The following is a 17,175-nucleotide window of genomic DNA, read 5'->3' as shown; positions in this document are numbered from 1 at the left end:
GCATATCCATTTGAAGCCTAGCTAAATGAATTGTGTAAGTACTGTAATCAGTTTTGTTGTACATATGTTTTTGCTATTATTACCCTGCAATCAAAAACTTCATTTATCCATAAAAAACGGAATAGTCAGAAATAAAATGAAGACTAAAATGGATCACTTTGCCAACATGGAAGTAGAATCAAATATTTAGTAGCAATAATCTATTATTCTGATGCATCTATAAACTCAATATTTTTTGGATGAGAAACATGTGGCATCTCTGCTATTTCTTTTCCATTTTAAAAAAATATTCATATCAATAGCAAATGCACTTTTATTTTTCATTATGTTTTTCCTGTTGTATTTGGGAAATGGTGCTTTTAAAACTATATGTACATACAAATAAATGATTCATTATGAAACTGTGCACTCAGGTCATTTTGACAATATTATTACAACATAGTATGTTTTATTGTATTTTTCAAGACAAAGGTATTCATTTCAGTTACTAAATCTTATAGTTAATTTAATTACATACACTTTTTTGTTTATAAAAATAGGTCCAAAGATCCTAGTGGCCTATGATTGCCTTAATACATAGTGTAGATATTGAATTTGCCTATTACATTAGTGGTATAGAAATTGACTCTATCAGCTTTATTCAAACTTTCTGTTCCTGAATGATTTGACATCAGTGTTTTTCTCATTGCTCAAACACTTCAAAAGGCACAAGACCATAAACCGACAATTACTGAAAGAAACTGAATTACTCATTTTTAATGAGTAATTCAGCATAAGGAAGTTGAATCCTTTAATAGGTAGGATGCTGTGTGTAAATGGGGGGGTGGTGAGGGAGGGAGGGACGGAGAGGGGAGAAGAAGCAGAAAATAAAACACTGAACCTCCTTCCTAAAGGCACACCAACATTTCTGTATCATTTCAATTGGGATACATAATTTTTACAAATAACATCTCTAAACGGTTTACCAATATAAAATCTTCATGTTCTACTTCTAGATATTAACAAATACCCATGCATTTACAATGTTGGCATAGTATTTAATTGAGATTTGTGTTAGGAAGGACTAGTAATAATTTAACTAATTATTAAGGAATTCTGCACGTGATCTGTTTACACTAATACAGTTTTACTATTGTGTCTGCAACTCATAGTAATTCACACTGAGACACTTGCAAAAAGCTATGCATTAAGTGCCTGAATTTCAAAATAAAATACAGATTGATCTATAGATAAATATTTTACTTTATTAAAATGTATGGAAGGCTACATTTAGACACAGAGGGCAGTTGTTGACAATCATATGTTAGCTTGCCACATGTATTTAAATGAAATATTTGACTATTTTGGTCTTCTTGTAAACCAGCTGCTGCAGATTGATTTTCTTTTTGGGTGCTGCTTAATACGCTTGAAAATGAAAACATTTACCTATTAATAACTACAACAGGAGATATTTTTTGACTTACCAATCAAACCAGTATGTAGTGGTTATAACACCCCCCCCCCCCTTCCCTCCAGCTCTCCAATGATTCAGGTATTCTAGCTGAACTGCAGCTCTACAATTTCTTACCCAGCATTCCCTTCTTGTTGCTGGCAGGCCTTCACCAGCCTTATGTAAATGAGACAAGCACAGTAGCTTTGACTGCAGAAGGGGGAGAAATGAGTTCAAAGGTCACAGGGCTGGTGGAAGGCTGTAACAGTTGACTGAAAAAAATATACTGGGTACTGCAGCGGTCTGTTGCTGGTATAAAATGAAGCAGACTTCGCTTTGTATCTTAAGAAGTTCTTTGAGCTTTTCTGCAACAATTGTTTAACACTGTCTGCAGGTATGATTGAGAGAGTATATGCTGTGCATAATTTGCTTCTGCAAATGCTTGGTTTCAGACAAAACTTTTAAAGATCGTTTAATCAGGCTTGCATTTGTTTTGGTTTTGGAATTGTAATTCTGTTGCCTGACATTGACATGGAATGTTCCTACTTCGTTCATTAAATAGATTCTGCTTTAATGAGTTTAACAAACATTATATATAGGAAAGTCAAGTACAATTTAATAAAATTGAATCATATTTAAAATCTTTTAACCTTTTGTGCCTCTTTGAGGGGGGATGCGGGAAAGCCATTCCTATTGGAGGCTGGTTGTTTTGATTTATTTTTACCTTCCATTAAAAAAAAAGTACCTGTTTGTGATTTCTGTTTGGCAGGAATTTGTTAAAATCATGCTGTTTTGAAACTAAGAGCTATTTTGGTAATTTCTTGCTTTTTTTTATTTTTTTTTGACAAACCTAAATTTCTTTATTTACCTCATCATACTTGTTATTAATTAAACTAAAGTCTGGATGTTTTGTACTCAGAGATACTGCAAGAAGTTTCTTTTGTTTCATTTGAATCATCCTTTTTTTAAGAATGTAAGAATTTCTTTAGCTTGACATCTGCATTATGAAAAGGTGGAGTTTTCCCCAGGCGACATATACTGCTTTTACATGTGCAATGTAGAGTGAAATACCATTTTATTTGTTGCTATACTATTTTTGTGTCTTATTAGGGAAACCCTCTAATCTTTTTATTAGATGTTTGTGGTGGTGGTTTTCTTATTTTACTCTCTTGGCACAGACTGTTTTTAGCTTACTGTATCAATGTGTCAATTCATTTTTATCTTTTAGCTTTAGTATGCTTGCTTTGATTAAAAATAGGTCAGAAATCATGCTTAATTTTACATGCTATAAGACTGAAGTAAATCTGGCCTTTTGCAGACCATTTCTAGCCGAATCTCCTGTCTCGTCCCAGAAAAATGGTCCCATTGAAATCAGTTATTTTCTGTGAGACTTGGATAATCTTTTCTTGCACTCTACCTACAAGCAGCCTTTATTCAGAGGTCCCATATATTTTGAGATTTTCAAAGGAGTAAGACACTCTCACCCTTCCTTAAAAATACCTGCCTGGTTGTATCCCTGGTTGCAACAGTAAGTGTTGCAGGATCAAGACATGCTTGCCTGAGTAAAGTGAAAGGAAGCCTGATTAAAGTGTAACATGCTATAAAATCTTGACTGTGTCAAGGGAAAAGGAAAAAAAAAATACTCAAAATGGATTCAGTCCTATAAAATATCTCTCTGGTCCAGTACCAGCAAAAAATATCAATAGCAGTATTCATTTGCTATATGTTAAGCACGTGTTCAAGTGTTTTCCTGGGTCAGGGCCAGAGTAGCCAGCACCTTACAGATCAGACCATGTATGCTATATATCATCTAGAATCCAATCATGCAAGTGCTCTGGCTAGGATTCTCAGAGGCATCTCAGAAAGTTAACTGAATTTCAATAGGAGGAAGTCACCCAACACCCTGAAAATCCCAGTATCTATTGTCTGGACATAGTATTGAAGCCAGTTTGGAAGCCATGAGAGGTGAGGCTCTGATGTTTGCACATCTTAGTTTCCAAAAAGAAAAGTGAGGAGAATTGTATACACCTTAATGAGCAGAACTGAATGAGAAAGAATGTCTTTTGCAGTTATTTCATAACATTGCTTACCTCATCAACCACTGCTTCATATGAAACACAAGATTAGTAAGCAAAAAGGATATTATCTTCAATATTCACCATCAAGTAGAAAGAGACAGAATAACCATGCACATGATTAAAGTAACAGGGTAAATAAAGCAATATTTAATCAGCTAATTTCCATACTTTTTATAAAACAAATGATACATTTTAAAATTAAAATTAATGTATGAGATTAAATACTTACAGTAATCACATACCTGGATAAATTGAACAGTGTCCTCTAAAATGACAAAAGGTGCTTCATGTTAGATGAGTGGTCCATACTATTACAATGAAATTGTAACATTTAGGTATGTGCATCCTTTACATATATGTATAAAATGTATGTATATCCTATACCTATATGTAAAAGACTTACATATACAGAAGCAAAATGGCTTTCCTTTGGAAAAGTTTATACTACTGTAAATTCTGGGGGTTTGAATGTGTTATCTGTAATCCTAATTTTATTTTAGAAAATGAAAGAAGTGATTTCAGATATTTTTCTGTGACTTCTTTGGCACATTGAGTTACCACTGCTATTGGGGTTTCTGAAATACTCTTCATTAAAAGCCTAGACTCCAATAATGCAATAAATTTGTAAAGAGATTGCTTTTCTTTATTTTGAATGCTAGCTAGTAAGCTTTTTTAAAAAAACAAAACAAAACACTATTTTCCCCTTCACCTCTAGTACATCATTGTGAACAGAGACTTGATTCTGCCCTTAGTTACACTGTAACACCCTTGACTTCAATTGTACAGCTTCTGATTTACCCCAATGAGAGAAAGGTCTGAATATGCCCACTTTTGTCTGAGTAGGTAAAACAAACAAATGATTTCATCTTGTTCAGTAGCCTTCTTTGTCTAGAAACTTGTCTTGATTCATTTAGTAAAAGGAGGAAATAACTTTTGTTTAAAAATATCCCGTTTATTTTGGCTAGACAAGATATTTGGATTAGCCAGAAAAATAATTTATAGTTTGAGGCTTAACTGAGAACATAAAATCCCAAATTTGCATTCTTTCCCCCTCCCATCCCCATTTTAAAGATGTTTCTTTAAAAAGATATTTATTGAAAATGTCCCTACCTGCTGGGAGGTTCATCCCCAGAGAAATTGGACATGTTCTCCACAAGATAGTAATAAATGAATTTACTGCATCTAAAACTCTCCTACTTGTTCTTAATAGATACTTCTAATAACTGAACCTTGAAGTTTAAGCACTTATCCCATTGAATGAACAGATGGCAGATCATGCTGAAGTGAGACAGGTGTAATCTATTGCGAAGTCCGTAAAGCTTTTTGAAAGATAAATTGTCTCATTCTCTGTCAGCCGTCTATCTTTGTCATCGCTCTGAACCAATTACAAAGTTGAGACAAATTGCATTATAAGTGTGCCAGACTCTCAACAAAATATTGTAGACCTTTATAACAGCTGAACATTTTTCACTAGAAAAATCTGTAAAATTTTGTTTCCATTTGACCAGTCTTATGAGAGAGCTTTGATTGTTGCTGTTTCACTTTGTTGCTCTTGGCTCTGATGGATGGTTGAATATATAGCTTGCAGACAAAAATGACCCATTTACAAGTGTACACAAATAGGAAAAAGATTTGCCAGGTGAAAATGGGTCTAGAAAAATAATGTGGCTTTAATTTCACACACTCCCCCCCCCAAAATTGGCTGCAGCTACTAATGAAAGCTAAGATTAGCATGAGTTGGGAATAGTGAAAAAACAAAACAAAAGAAAAACCTAGAAAATAGCTGCTGATTTCCTATTATAGGTTTAGATGTAATTCACTCTTGCATTCAACTCCCCTCCCCCTCCCAACAGCCAAAGAAAGCTGCAATCCCAGTGCCCTTGTTTCTTTTTTCCATCACTTCATATTAGCCTTTTTGAAAAACAAGAAGAAGAAACAGTGCAAAATGAAAAAAGAGATGGACAGAAATCTGGGTCAGCCTAAAAGTGACAAAAATACTTGAAATGTAAGTTTTAAGTGATTTGGGAGGAGCTTGCCCTTTTTCAGGCTTTTTTAAATGCAGGGAATTGTAAGCATGAACGCATCTTCCATTTATAAGAAATAGAAGGCAGGATGAATTTGCTCCTTGTAGACTAAATCAAAGTAGATGTATAGCACAAGCGTTTATGAGCTAAAGCTCACTTCATCAGAAATACCAGATTGGTTGCATTTTGGTTCCCATATACAACTTTTAGCTAATATAATACCAAACTATTTTGTGAACTTTTTAACTATGTTTCTTGGTCAAATTTGACACAGAATTACATCTTCTTTCCCATGAAGGAAGGGGGCTTCTATCCAGCAAGCAGTATTGGCTGATGCAAATAGAGAGTGCTAGCTCCATAGTATTGATGCAGCCACTCTCTAAGGATCTTCTGATGGAGTGGGTAGAAGCTGAAGAAGGGCTAGAGGCTATATGCGGTACCATTCTGTACACAGTATAGAAATTTGATAGAGCACTACTGCATGGGAACCACAGCTGCCATTAGTGTGCTGCAGCCAGTTTTGGAGGAAGCTGGGGGAAATTAAACCACGTTATTTTTTGCAAGATCCATTTTAACCTGACAAGGTATTTTTGTGCACTAAAAATTACACTATTTCTGTCAACTAGTCCAAGAAGCAAAGAAAACTAGTCTGCATGGGGCAGCAATAGCCTATTATTGGTACCTAAACTAGCTACTTTAAAGCAAGCTCAGGTATCATATTACACTATTGATACTGCTGGTTAGACCGATCAGTAAAGTCCCCTCCACTTAAACTATCATGGACTTCTTCTGGGTCCCACTGCAACTGTGTTATGTTGCATACTGTACACGATATGTCACATAGCCATACGGGGAGTAACCAGAGGTTTGTTATCTGGGAAAGAAGAGGTCGAAAGAGGCCACAGGTCTCTCTGTCTTGTGAAGTAAGGCTGGATTTTTGAGCAGATCTCAAGGACCTCAAGTTACTGGGAACCTGGCCATACTGCTCACTCTGTGCCCCTAAGACAGTTCCCACCTGAAGGACTTTTGCTTGGAAGTTTTGGGAGGGCAGAACATGTTGGTCCAGCAGTGGCTTTCCCTGTCAGAATAGGAATACAAGCTTTGAAAATGGACTCATCTTATCTTAGATGAGTGCCAGGATTTTAAAGTTATTTTACATGGATTTTGTTTTTGGACATATACACAGCAGGCTTCTCTTTTAATAGAACGCAGGCTTTTGGTAGCTTTGGCTGTGGGATAGCAGTCCTCAGCAAATGCCATTGTATAAGGCTAAATACACAAGCGTATCGTTTTCTACCTTGGTCATTCAAGGGAGAATTTTAATTGTGGCAGATTTTTAAGAAATTCAGAAGTCATGGTGGAAAGGAAAAAAGTTGTGGCATGTCAGAAATTAATGTCACATGCTATGTACTTTGGTTTCTACCCATTTTTCAAAGATCCTTACTTTCACCTTATTTTAGCGTTAAAGGTAAAAACAATGAGACTCATTTTCAGCAGATGGTCTAACAGCTGATCTTTCTAGTCACAAAATAACCTCTTATATTTTAAAAAACATTTTTGTGAGAGAAGGGGGCCTCCTGGCCCCTTGGGGACTTAACATTCTCACAGAGAGCCCATTTGCTGCTCTTTTGTGTTGCCAGAGTCATTGCTGAGCTCCTGCTGGCTATTAACTTCCAAATCAGCTCAGGGTTTAACTTTGTGGTTTTCAATTAAGTCTGTGCAAAAGTTTACTGTCATAGCCTTCCACAAACACATTCACATGCAAAAATCACATTTTTAGTTGTGGCTCTTCTTTTAAAACAAAACAGGAACATTAGGAAATATTAACACTGTTTTAAAGATAAAATCACCACTGTTTGACAGAGAAAATGCAGTAAAATAAATAGTATGAAAAAGAGTCTAGGGAGACTCTTAAAAGTACAGCTTCTATAACTCTCATGCTTCCACAGTAATGCTTTTCACAATGGCATGTGGTAGATAATTAATTTTGTCCCAGCAGAGTCCTCTGACTGAGATGTTGAATGGTCATAAGGCAGTTATAAGTCAGCAAACACTGTGGGGAATAGGTTAGCTGCTTAGTTTCTATTCATCACTTTCCTGGTGACAACACTGTCTTAGGAATTGGGTGGGTATTCACATATTATTAGAACTCTGCCTCGTCTGTCAAGCCTCCAAAAAGATTTTCAGTCTAAAGTTACAAAACGAAGGGAAAGTATATTTCACTTGTTTTTATTTTCCTGTTGCCATCGTGTTTTAAATGGTAAGCTCAAAGCACCGCCATGTTGTAGCAGACTTTAAGTCATTTATGTTTTCCAGTATAAGTCTTTTTACTAGTATTGTTCTCTGGGGATTGATGGATCCCATCCTCTTAAATACCATTGTATCAATTTCTGTTTGATATGTGATGATGGTAAACTAAAAAGAAATAGACTCAGAGGCAAATATTCATATTACCAATATTACTAAAACTTCTTGGCTAGGGACAGAAGTGTCATAGTTTCATAGACGTAGGGTTGGAAGGGACCTATTAGATCATCAAGTCCGCCCCCCTGCCCTGGGCAGGAATGAGTGCTGGGATCATTCAGGTGTCTGTCCAATCCTTTTAAACACCTCCAAGGAAGGGGATAGCACAACCTCCCTTGGAAGCTTATTCCACATTTTGGCAGCCCTCACTGTAAAGAATTTTTTCCTGATGTCCAATCTGAATCTGGTAAACATTGTATCCCCTATTTCTTGCTGCCCCCACCCCCACTGATGAGTTTGTAGGCAACCATGAGAACACCTCTCAACCTCCTCTTGCGGAGGCTGAAGAGGTTCAGGTCTCCCAATTGGTCCACATAGGTTTTTTTCTGTAGGCCTTTAACCAGATGAGTGGCCCTCCTCTGAACTCTCTCCAGGCCATCCACATCCCTCCTGAACTGCGGCACCCAAAACTGGATGCAGTACTCCAGCTGCTGCCTGACCAATGTCACATAGAGGGGAAGTATCACCTCCTTAGACCTGTTTGTGATGCACCTACTTATGCAAGAAAGGATGCAGTTAGCTTTACTTATTACCTTATCACACTCATGCTTATTTTGGAGTTGACTACAACTCCAAGATCCCTTTCCTCAGTTGTGCTACTTAGAGTGGTCCCTCCCAGGCTAGAGGAGTGTTCATGATTCTTCCTCCCAGATGCAACACATGACACTTATTCTTGTTAAATTGCATCCTATTCTGTTCAGCCCATTTCCGCAGCCTTTCCAAATCAGCCTGGATTCACTCCCTCCCGTCTATTTTGTGTACCTCGTACCTCCCCCATAGTTTGGTGTTGTCAGCAAACGTGGACAGGGTGCTTTCTACTCCCTCATCCAAGTCATTAATGAAGATATTGAACAATACCGGTCCCAGGACAGAGCCTTGGGGGACTCCACTGCCCACATTTCTCCAGGTAGAAACCAACCCATCCACAACTCTCTGGGTGCATCCCATAAGCCAATTTTCTACCCACCGGACTGTGTAATAATCTACAATGCAACTGATTAGTTTATTTATAATAATTGGGTGTGACACTGTGTCAAAGGCCTTTTAAAATTCTAAGTAAATAACATCTACCTCTATTTCTTCATCCAAGCATTTTGTGACCCAGTTATAAAATGAAACCAGGTTAGCCTGCTATGAACCCATGCTGATTGCCCCTTAACATCATTTTACCTGCTGGTCCCCCACAAATGTGTTCCTTAACAATTTTCTCAAAGGTCTTGCCAAGGATAGAGGTGAGACTAACCAGTCTATAGTTACCCAGTTCCTCCTTCCACCCTGTCTTGAAAATAGGAACCACACTGGCCCTTTTCCAATCCTCCAGGACCTGTCCTGAGCACCACGAGTGCTCAAACAGTTGTGCCAGTGGCTCCACTATGACTCCAGCTACTTTCCTAAATACCCTAGGATGAAGATCATCAGGACCTGTTAACTTAAATACATTCAACCCCTCCAAGTGCCCCTTTACTAGGTCAGCTCGAACAGTTGGTGGGTTTGTGTCTATACTGGGCTTACCTAAGGTCCCAATGGGATGCGTATTTGTCTTCATGTCCAGGAACACGGATGCAAAGAAATCATTTAGAAGCTCTGCTTTGGCCGTCCTATCTGTTATCAGTTGCCCTAGTTCATCCTGAAGGGGCTCTAAGTTACCCTTCACCTTCTTTCTGCTTCCTATGTACTTAAAGAATGACTTTTTGTTATCCTTAACTTTTGCTGCCAGCCTAAGCTCCATTTCTGCTTTGGCTTTCCTCACTGTTTCCCTGCAAGCTCGACCTAAGCATGCATACTCTTTCTTGGTGGTAGCCCCCTGCTTCCACAGCCCACAGTCCTCTTTTTTTTCTCTCCAGGCTCTCCTGGATTTTTCTGCTCCACCAAGAGGGTTTCTTTGGTTTTTTGCTCCCTTTTGTGTGTACTAGGATGGTCCTTTTCTGTACCTGCAGGATTAGTCCCATAAGAAATGCCCACCCTTCCTAGACTCCCATCTCTCTGAGGCTTTTACCAGTCAGTCCCTCCCTAACTAACCTCTGAACTTGTTGAAGTTGGCCTTCCTAAAGTCTAGCACTTCTGCCCTACTAGTTATCTTCCCTACCTTTCTCCAGCTATTGAACCCTATCAATAGGTGGTCACTATCCCCTAGGTTACCTTACGCCTGTAGATCCCCTACCACGTCATTCCCTGTGGCCGGTACCAAGTCTAGTATGGCATTTTCCCTAGTGGGAATGTGTACCTCCTGCAATAGGTGAAGGTCCTATAAGGGGGTTAGAAACTTTCATGAATGGGCACACCTGGCTGCCTATTTCTCCCAACAGATGTCTGGGAAGTTGAAGTCATCCATGATGACCAGGTCCTTTGAGTGTGCTGCCTCTGAGAGCTGACTTGAGAATTCTAGGCCTAACTCATCCCCCTGGTGTGGGGGTCTACTACAGACCCTTTCACTCTGACCCCCCTTTAGCCTGACCCAATTTGCCCTTCTTCCTGGCTCAAATTAACAAAACAAGATGTATACTGCTTCTTAACGTAGAGAGCAACGCCTCCCCAGCTTTTTTCCCCATTGTGTTCTGTCTATACCACCTGTAGCTCTCAATGTCCACTGCCCAGTCATGGGTAGGATTCTACCAAGTTTCTGTTAGCCCAACCAGATCAAATTCTTTATTTGCAAGCGGTAATGCAAGTTCCTCCTGGTTGTTCCCCATGCTCCTAGCATTAGTATAGAGGCATCTAAGCCACCACAATAGGTGCCCTTGCTACTTCCCCATTCTGATGCTTAGTGGGGCCCTTTGTACTTACCTGGACTGTTCCAGCACCTGGCTTGAGGTTCATTGTTCCTGGCCTCTCCCTGTTGTCAACATCCCTGTCTCCGATGAACCTAGTTTAAAGCCTGGCATAGGAGATCAGCCAACCTGTAAGAGAACAGACTGTTAACTCTTGGAGTGAGATGTAACCTGTCTCGCCCAAACAAGGCCTTATCCTGGAAGTGCAGGTTGTGGTCAAGGAATCCAAACCCTCCACAATGGCACCAGCTCTGAAGGGGAAGAGGGGTAGCAGTACCAAACTGGGCTGGTGTGTTCATCCCCTCCCCCACACCTCTCAAAGGCAGGGTCTGGAGTTGGGGTGGGACTGAACTGATCCCATCCCAGTAAGCCAGGCTACAGGGGAGTGAGAAGCCTCCAGTAGAGGCTTTCACCCTCCTCCACACTGGGTAGACCCCAGCTGCAGGTGCAGGTGCCCAGCTGGCCTAGTGCATTTCCCTATATGGCCCCCACCTCTAACAGGCAAGGGCTGGGTAAGGGGCAGGCTGAGCTGACCCCAGCCTGGCAAGCTGGGCTGCAGGAGAATGAAAAACCCTATTGGGATCTTTCTCCCATGGTGGGAAGACCCCAGGTGTGGGGGGGCTGGTGCCAGTCTGTGTGTGTGCATGTTCCCCACCCCCATCCCCTCTCAGGCATGGCGCTGTGGAAAGGGCAGGGCTGAGCACAGTTGGTGGAAGACTGGGGCTAATGGGGCTCAGCTCCTCTCCACCAAATGCAGGGCAGTGGGTAGGACCGCAGGACAGCCTGGCTGCGGGCTCTGAGCAGTTGCAGCAGGGGGAGAAAGGCACGTACACGGCCAGGATTGCAGCCCAGAGTATGGGTCACTGTCTGCCCAGCAGGCAGGCAGGTACCAGTTGATTTTTGTGAAGGAGCTGGGGGGAGCAGATCAAAGCCCCCATGGTGAGGGAGGTCATGGGGCAGGGGCAAGGGCAGGGGCTGGGGTAAATAGAAACCCGGTGGGCCAGGTGGTGGGACAGTTGGAGCCAGCTCATCCTGGGACATGGGGGGGTTCCCACCACTGTGTACACCCCAGTGGAGGCCCAGAGGGCAGGTGCCCCTCGATCTGTGTGTAAGGCAGAGGTGACTGTCACAGCGCACTGGGTTTTCTGCATTGCTGCAGCTGCCCCAGGAGTGGTGCCACACCACGTGCCTGTGGCTGCTGGGTTGCGCTGCGCCCCCTGCCTGGACACACATGGCATCGCACAGCTCTTGAGGCAGCAGGGAGCAAGGCCCAGCATGCAACAGCAGCCACCTCCACCCCATGCACAGATCGGGGGGGGGGGGGACACGTGCTCCCCAGGCCTCCACAGTGGAGGGAGCCCCCCCTGTGGTGCTGGATGAGCCACCCAGGCTCTGATTGACCCATTACCCAGCCCCATTCACCCCAGCCCCTGTCCTTGCCTGTGTCCTTCTCCCTCCCTCCATCTGCCCCCCACATTGCCTTTTCCCCTCCCCTCACCCCTTCCCCCACCTGTTGGGTATGGGGGGGGTGTGCGCATGTACTCAGCCCCCCCCAAAATATTTTTTCTCCTTCTGCCTATTGGGCTGAGCCAATCAGAGCCCTCCTAGCCAGGCTATGTGTGGCTCAGAGTGGGGTGGGGGAGGCATGTGTCCAGCAGCCAATCAGGTCTTGGCTGCCATGGGGCTCAGTTTAGCAACCTTAGGCAGCTGGCCATGAGGGGTAGTATATGTAAACCCTCCCCCCTCCTCTCTCCCAGGCTCCTGCCTTGGACCAGTGCAGGCTTCTGCTTGTCTTCGTCACCCAAACACTAAATGTTTGTTCAGTTTGTAATTGGTTCAAACTACACAGCTTCACAAAACCTGCAAAGATTGAACCAATTCTGCCTTGGGCTTTTTGAACCTCTGTACTTAGTTCTTATGTGCATACACATGCATGCTCTAATATTTTATAGTCCAGTTTCCAAGTATCTCTTTTCACAAAATTGTGCCAAGTATTTCCCTCAACTGGTGCTTGATATTTCAGAGAAATGTAGTACCAAAACATGAGACAATCTTCCTAAAAAATCATTTCTGGATCTAGGGCTTGATCCTGAATGATACAGAGTACTGTGTCCCTTTGCAAGATTATACCCTTACAGATGATTTTATCTGTAAGTTATCTTAGGTGAAATGTCATTCCTTACATAATTTTGCTATGGAAAAGTATGGTTTATATAGCATCTCTGAGTTTAAATTGCATCACTTTCATTATTTCATGTTTATACTTTGTAACACCCCAGTAGAGCATCCTACAAGTCAACTTTGCAACCAATTCAATTCATACAGTTTGCTAAATGCATTGGGAAACAAGGCGCTAATAAGCAAATTTTTGTCTAATAGTTTTTACAAAGACACAAATATTATTTTTCAAAGTTTTTGCATATCATCAGGGTAAGATGCGCTTTTCTTGTTTAAAACAAAACCTACCTTTGTTACCCTCATTATTGTTTAAAATGAAGGAAGGTCTCTTTAATGGAGGAAATTAGAAATCAAAAATAAAACCTAAAACCTTAATGAAGGTATATGAGCATGCAACCCATGTAACACACTGTAGAAACTCTTGAGAACAAAATGGCTGCTCTCTTCACAGAAGAACAGTTATTGGGAAAGCTACATAGAAAGCAAAGACCATTTTCAGCTTACCTGTACTAGAAATTGCATTCATGATCCAGTCCAGTACTTTAGATTTCTAAATTAATATATAATGAATGCATATTAAATTTCCTTTAAAATGCACATTAAAAATACTTACAGTTATAACATTAAGCACTCAGAATTTAGGAAATGATTAAGTTAAGGTGGCTTGTGCTAACTTAACTTGGTTTCCTTATGTATATTTTCATTTTGATACATGTTTTAATTATCTGATAATTTTTTTTCTAAGGACCATTGTCTTATTCAATGCATAGGATGGGTGGTGTTTATTGTGGAAGTATATCCCCATTTTTCAGTATATTCTCCATGCATTCCTTTTACTGCACACCACCCACTGGTGGTTTGAATATGGACGTCTTAATTTCTTTATGGTGTCTTCTGTCACACTGTCGTATTATTTGTTAATGAATTCATCTATACCACCTCTTCATGTGGAGTATTATTGCCCTTATTTTACAAATGAGGAGCTGACAACAGAATATATAAACCAAAATTACTAGAAATGTCAACTAATTTGGGGTGTTTAATTTGACACTACCAGAGTTTTTGTTACAAAATTCAAAATTTTTATTTCAAATGTGAAATTTTTGCATGTTCAAAGCAAATCTCTCAATGAACTTAGTTGCAATTAGGATGCTGAGCACTTACACAAATAGGATCCCATGTGTTTAAGATAAGGGACACAAAACTACCCGCTGTGTATAATGTGTTTACATTATTCACTTTGCATCACAAACTGCATAGTGGAGGTAGATATGGAATCCATTTTTTCAAGGCACAATTCAGCTGCCTTCACCATGAGAGTATTCTTTTTATTACCCCTTAACGTCTATGAATATGCGACCAGAAGATATGTGGACATTGTTTTAGTTGTTTTTACAGGTGTTTATCACACAATGGGGATATTGGGCCCAGGACTTCTGGATTCAGTTATAGGTTCAGTAGTGGAATACAGACTCTTCAGTCGCTTCCCAGCTTCTCTCAGTCTTTTGTTCCTACCTATTTTCAGCCTGCTCAGTTATTCCTTTCTGGTCCAGACTACCATCTGCTGATCCCACTCCACTCCTACTTGTGTCTTTCACCCTGGTTCCTTCCCATCTAGTGCTTCTGCCTTTGTTCCCTCTCTGCTCTGATCACTCCCAAAACCTGTGGTTCTCAACCAGGTGTTGCAGCATCCTGGAGTGTCTTGAGATCCTTTTAGGGGTGCTACCTGCTGTGAAATATGACTCAAGATTAATGCAGAGATTTCTAATAGAAATACATAGTTTTAAAAATGTTCTGACGTACTGTGATCTTTCTTTGTTCTTTGCAACATAATTGCTCTATTTTTCTGTAGTCAAAAAACAAGTGAAAACGAAGAGCCAGCATTTCCCAAGGTGTGCTTTAAGTCAAAGAAGTGGTGCCCTGAGTCTAAGAGGTTCATAACCACTGGCCTAGACACCGGGTCCTCTCTTCCATACCTTTTCCTTTCTCTTGTCCATGTAGTTCTCTTCCCTTCTTTTTGCCCTCCCCCATTGCAGATCTTGTTCTTCTTCTTGTTCCTACTAACCTCCATCTTCTGCCTTTCTCTTTGCTTGTTTCTTTTCTACCTCTGGGCTGTATACAGACATTCAAAAAGCCTGAGGCAGGATTGATCTAAGTTACGTGGTTTTCTGTAAGCAACGTAATTTAGATTAGTAGAAAACAGAAAACACATTTGCCTTTGGTTGGGGGGTAAATCTTAGACTGGGTTCTGCCATTTTAAACTGGTCTGTGTATGCCAAACTCCTATTTTGTTATTGGTGTAGACTGGTTTCCAATCACTTATACCAGTAAAAGTGTAATGTCTGTACCTGGCCCCAGCTGTTCTTTCTTTTTTTCTCCCAACATCGAGTTCCTGACCTCCAACTGCATCTTTCATATGTGCCAGCAGCAGGAGCATTGAGAGCACAAGACTGAGAGAGATTAGGCTTTGGGTTCCATATGCTTGACACTAGAATATCATTCCAGTCAGGGGGAGTAAATACAGAGAAATCCTAGTCAGCCTGACCATGCGTTAACCTGAAGAGACTGCATAGATAGGCTGATCATAAGGAATTCCTAAATATCTGGGATATCTTGGCCACTGCTTTCCTCCCCGCAAAGTTAGCAGCGCAGCTGCAGGCAGGGGTGGGGTGGGGTGGGGTGGAGCAGAGCAGGGTGGGTGAGATGAAAGTGTGCAGAGCAGAGCAGGGTGGGTGGGACAGCATGGTGCACTGGGCAGGCAGGCAGTGAGTGGTACCTGCCTGGCATGGCATGCTGCTCCACTGTACACTGCTCTGCCTCCCTGCACCGCTGTGTTTCTGGGATGTTCATTTTAAATCCCACTAACCAGATGGGACTAGCTTCCAAAATCCAGGACTGTCCCAGGTAAACAAGCTTACCATATGCATAGACAAAATCCAACCATTTTGAGGCAGACACAGTCCTCAGGGAATTTAGCTGCCAAAATCCACTTATGCTCAGCAGAGATTTATTACACTGAGATCTTTCTGAGACTCAAAGTGGCCACATCCTGGGATGCCCCTGCCAGATTTCCCAAAAGCAGAGAGAAAAAGGAATTTGAGTCAGCCTCTGTAGCCACCTATGGCTGAGTTTCTCAACAAAATAGTTGCAAGTTTGTTTGTTTTTAACATGGGTAGAAAAGCTTATTTTTACTTACCGTGTTTGTGTAAGCCAGTGGTTCTGAGAAGGGCTGTGCGAAGCTTCGGGAGCCAATTCGATGCAGAAGAGATTTGGCCCAATTTGGCGGCCAAATCTCTGAATCTGAATTGAATCAGGAGACCAATTAAAAGCTCCAAATTGAACCAGAAGCCTCCAAATCAGTTTGGTGCTGATTCGGAGATTCAGCCATAGACTAAACAGGCAGCAGTCCTCAAGGACGCTGGACACAACTGCCTCCAGCTGGTAAATCTGTTGTGGTGGGTGAAGGGGGGAGGGAACAGGCATGGCGTGGGGATCAATGCCCCCACAACAAGGAAGGGATTGGGGTTGGGGCTGTGGCTGGGACAAGTTGCCCAGCTGGGGCAGGGAGGGCATGGGACTTGGGGGGGTGGGGGAGCTCTTGCTGTTGCAAGTTGCCTGTCTGGGAGTGGCATGGGAGCAGGCGTCTGCCCCTGGATCTGTGTGGGGCAGGCTGGGCTGGGCTGCATTCCAGGTGGCTAGCCCCAGTTGCCCACCGCTGGGCTGTGCCCCATGGGGTGGTTGGAGCCAGGGCTGAGCAGAGCTCAGTGGAGTGGGAGCAATGAGGGGGCTGCAGCCACCCTAAAATTCCCTATAGTGCCTGCCACCAGCCCCACTCCGATCTGGGTCCACGTGCCCATCCCCACCTTCTGCCACGGCTTGCCTAGCGAAGCTGGGGCTTGTCCTGGAGGTGTGGGGTGGCTGGGTGAGTGGTGGGGGGGCATAGCCCCCACTCCCAGTGCCTTCTGCCACCCATCTGTAATGCACCCAGCCCAGCCTGCCCTGCGGAGATCTGGAGACCCACTCCCATGCCCTCCTGGACCAGCGGCAAGTGGCGGTGCACAGTGGCGGGGCCCCCCCTCCCCACGTCCTGCACCCAAGACTGTCCTGGAGAGGGGACTGTTTCTGGGAGGTGTGAGCCAGGGTGACCATCTCGGGCTTTGGGGGGCACCATGGAC

General features: G+C 42.1%; 1 protein-coding gene across 6 annotated transcripts in view; it reads left to right on the top strand.

The window, feature by feature from the left end:
- Positions 1-17,175, top strand: part of CSRNP3 (cysteine and serine rich nuclear protein 3) — a 166,181-nt gene that overhangs the window by 89,430 nt on the left and 59,576 nt on the right. For 2 of the 6 annotated variants that reach the window (XM_019553593.1, XM_019553592.1), the window contains exon 1: positions 1,681-1,823. The exons of the other annotated variants lie outside the window; for them this stretch is intronic. The gene's annotated coding sequence lies outside the window, so the exon portion shown is untranslated. Of the gene's footprint in view, positions 1-1,680; positions 1,824-17,175 lie in introns of those variants that run through there. 6 annotated transcript variants of the gene reach the window in all.

This window comes from Crocodylus porosus, unplaced genomic scaffold (assembly GCF_001723895.1).
Source record: "Crocodylus porosus isolate Cpor-Errol unplaced genomic scaffold, CroPor_comp1, whole genome shotgun sequence".
NCBI lineage: Eukaryota > Metazoa > Chordata > Crocodylia > Crocodylidae > Crocodylus > Crocodylus porosus.
Note: the sequence above shows the minus strand (reverse complement) of the source record. Positions and strands in the feature narration are given on the sequence as shown.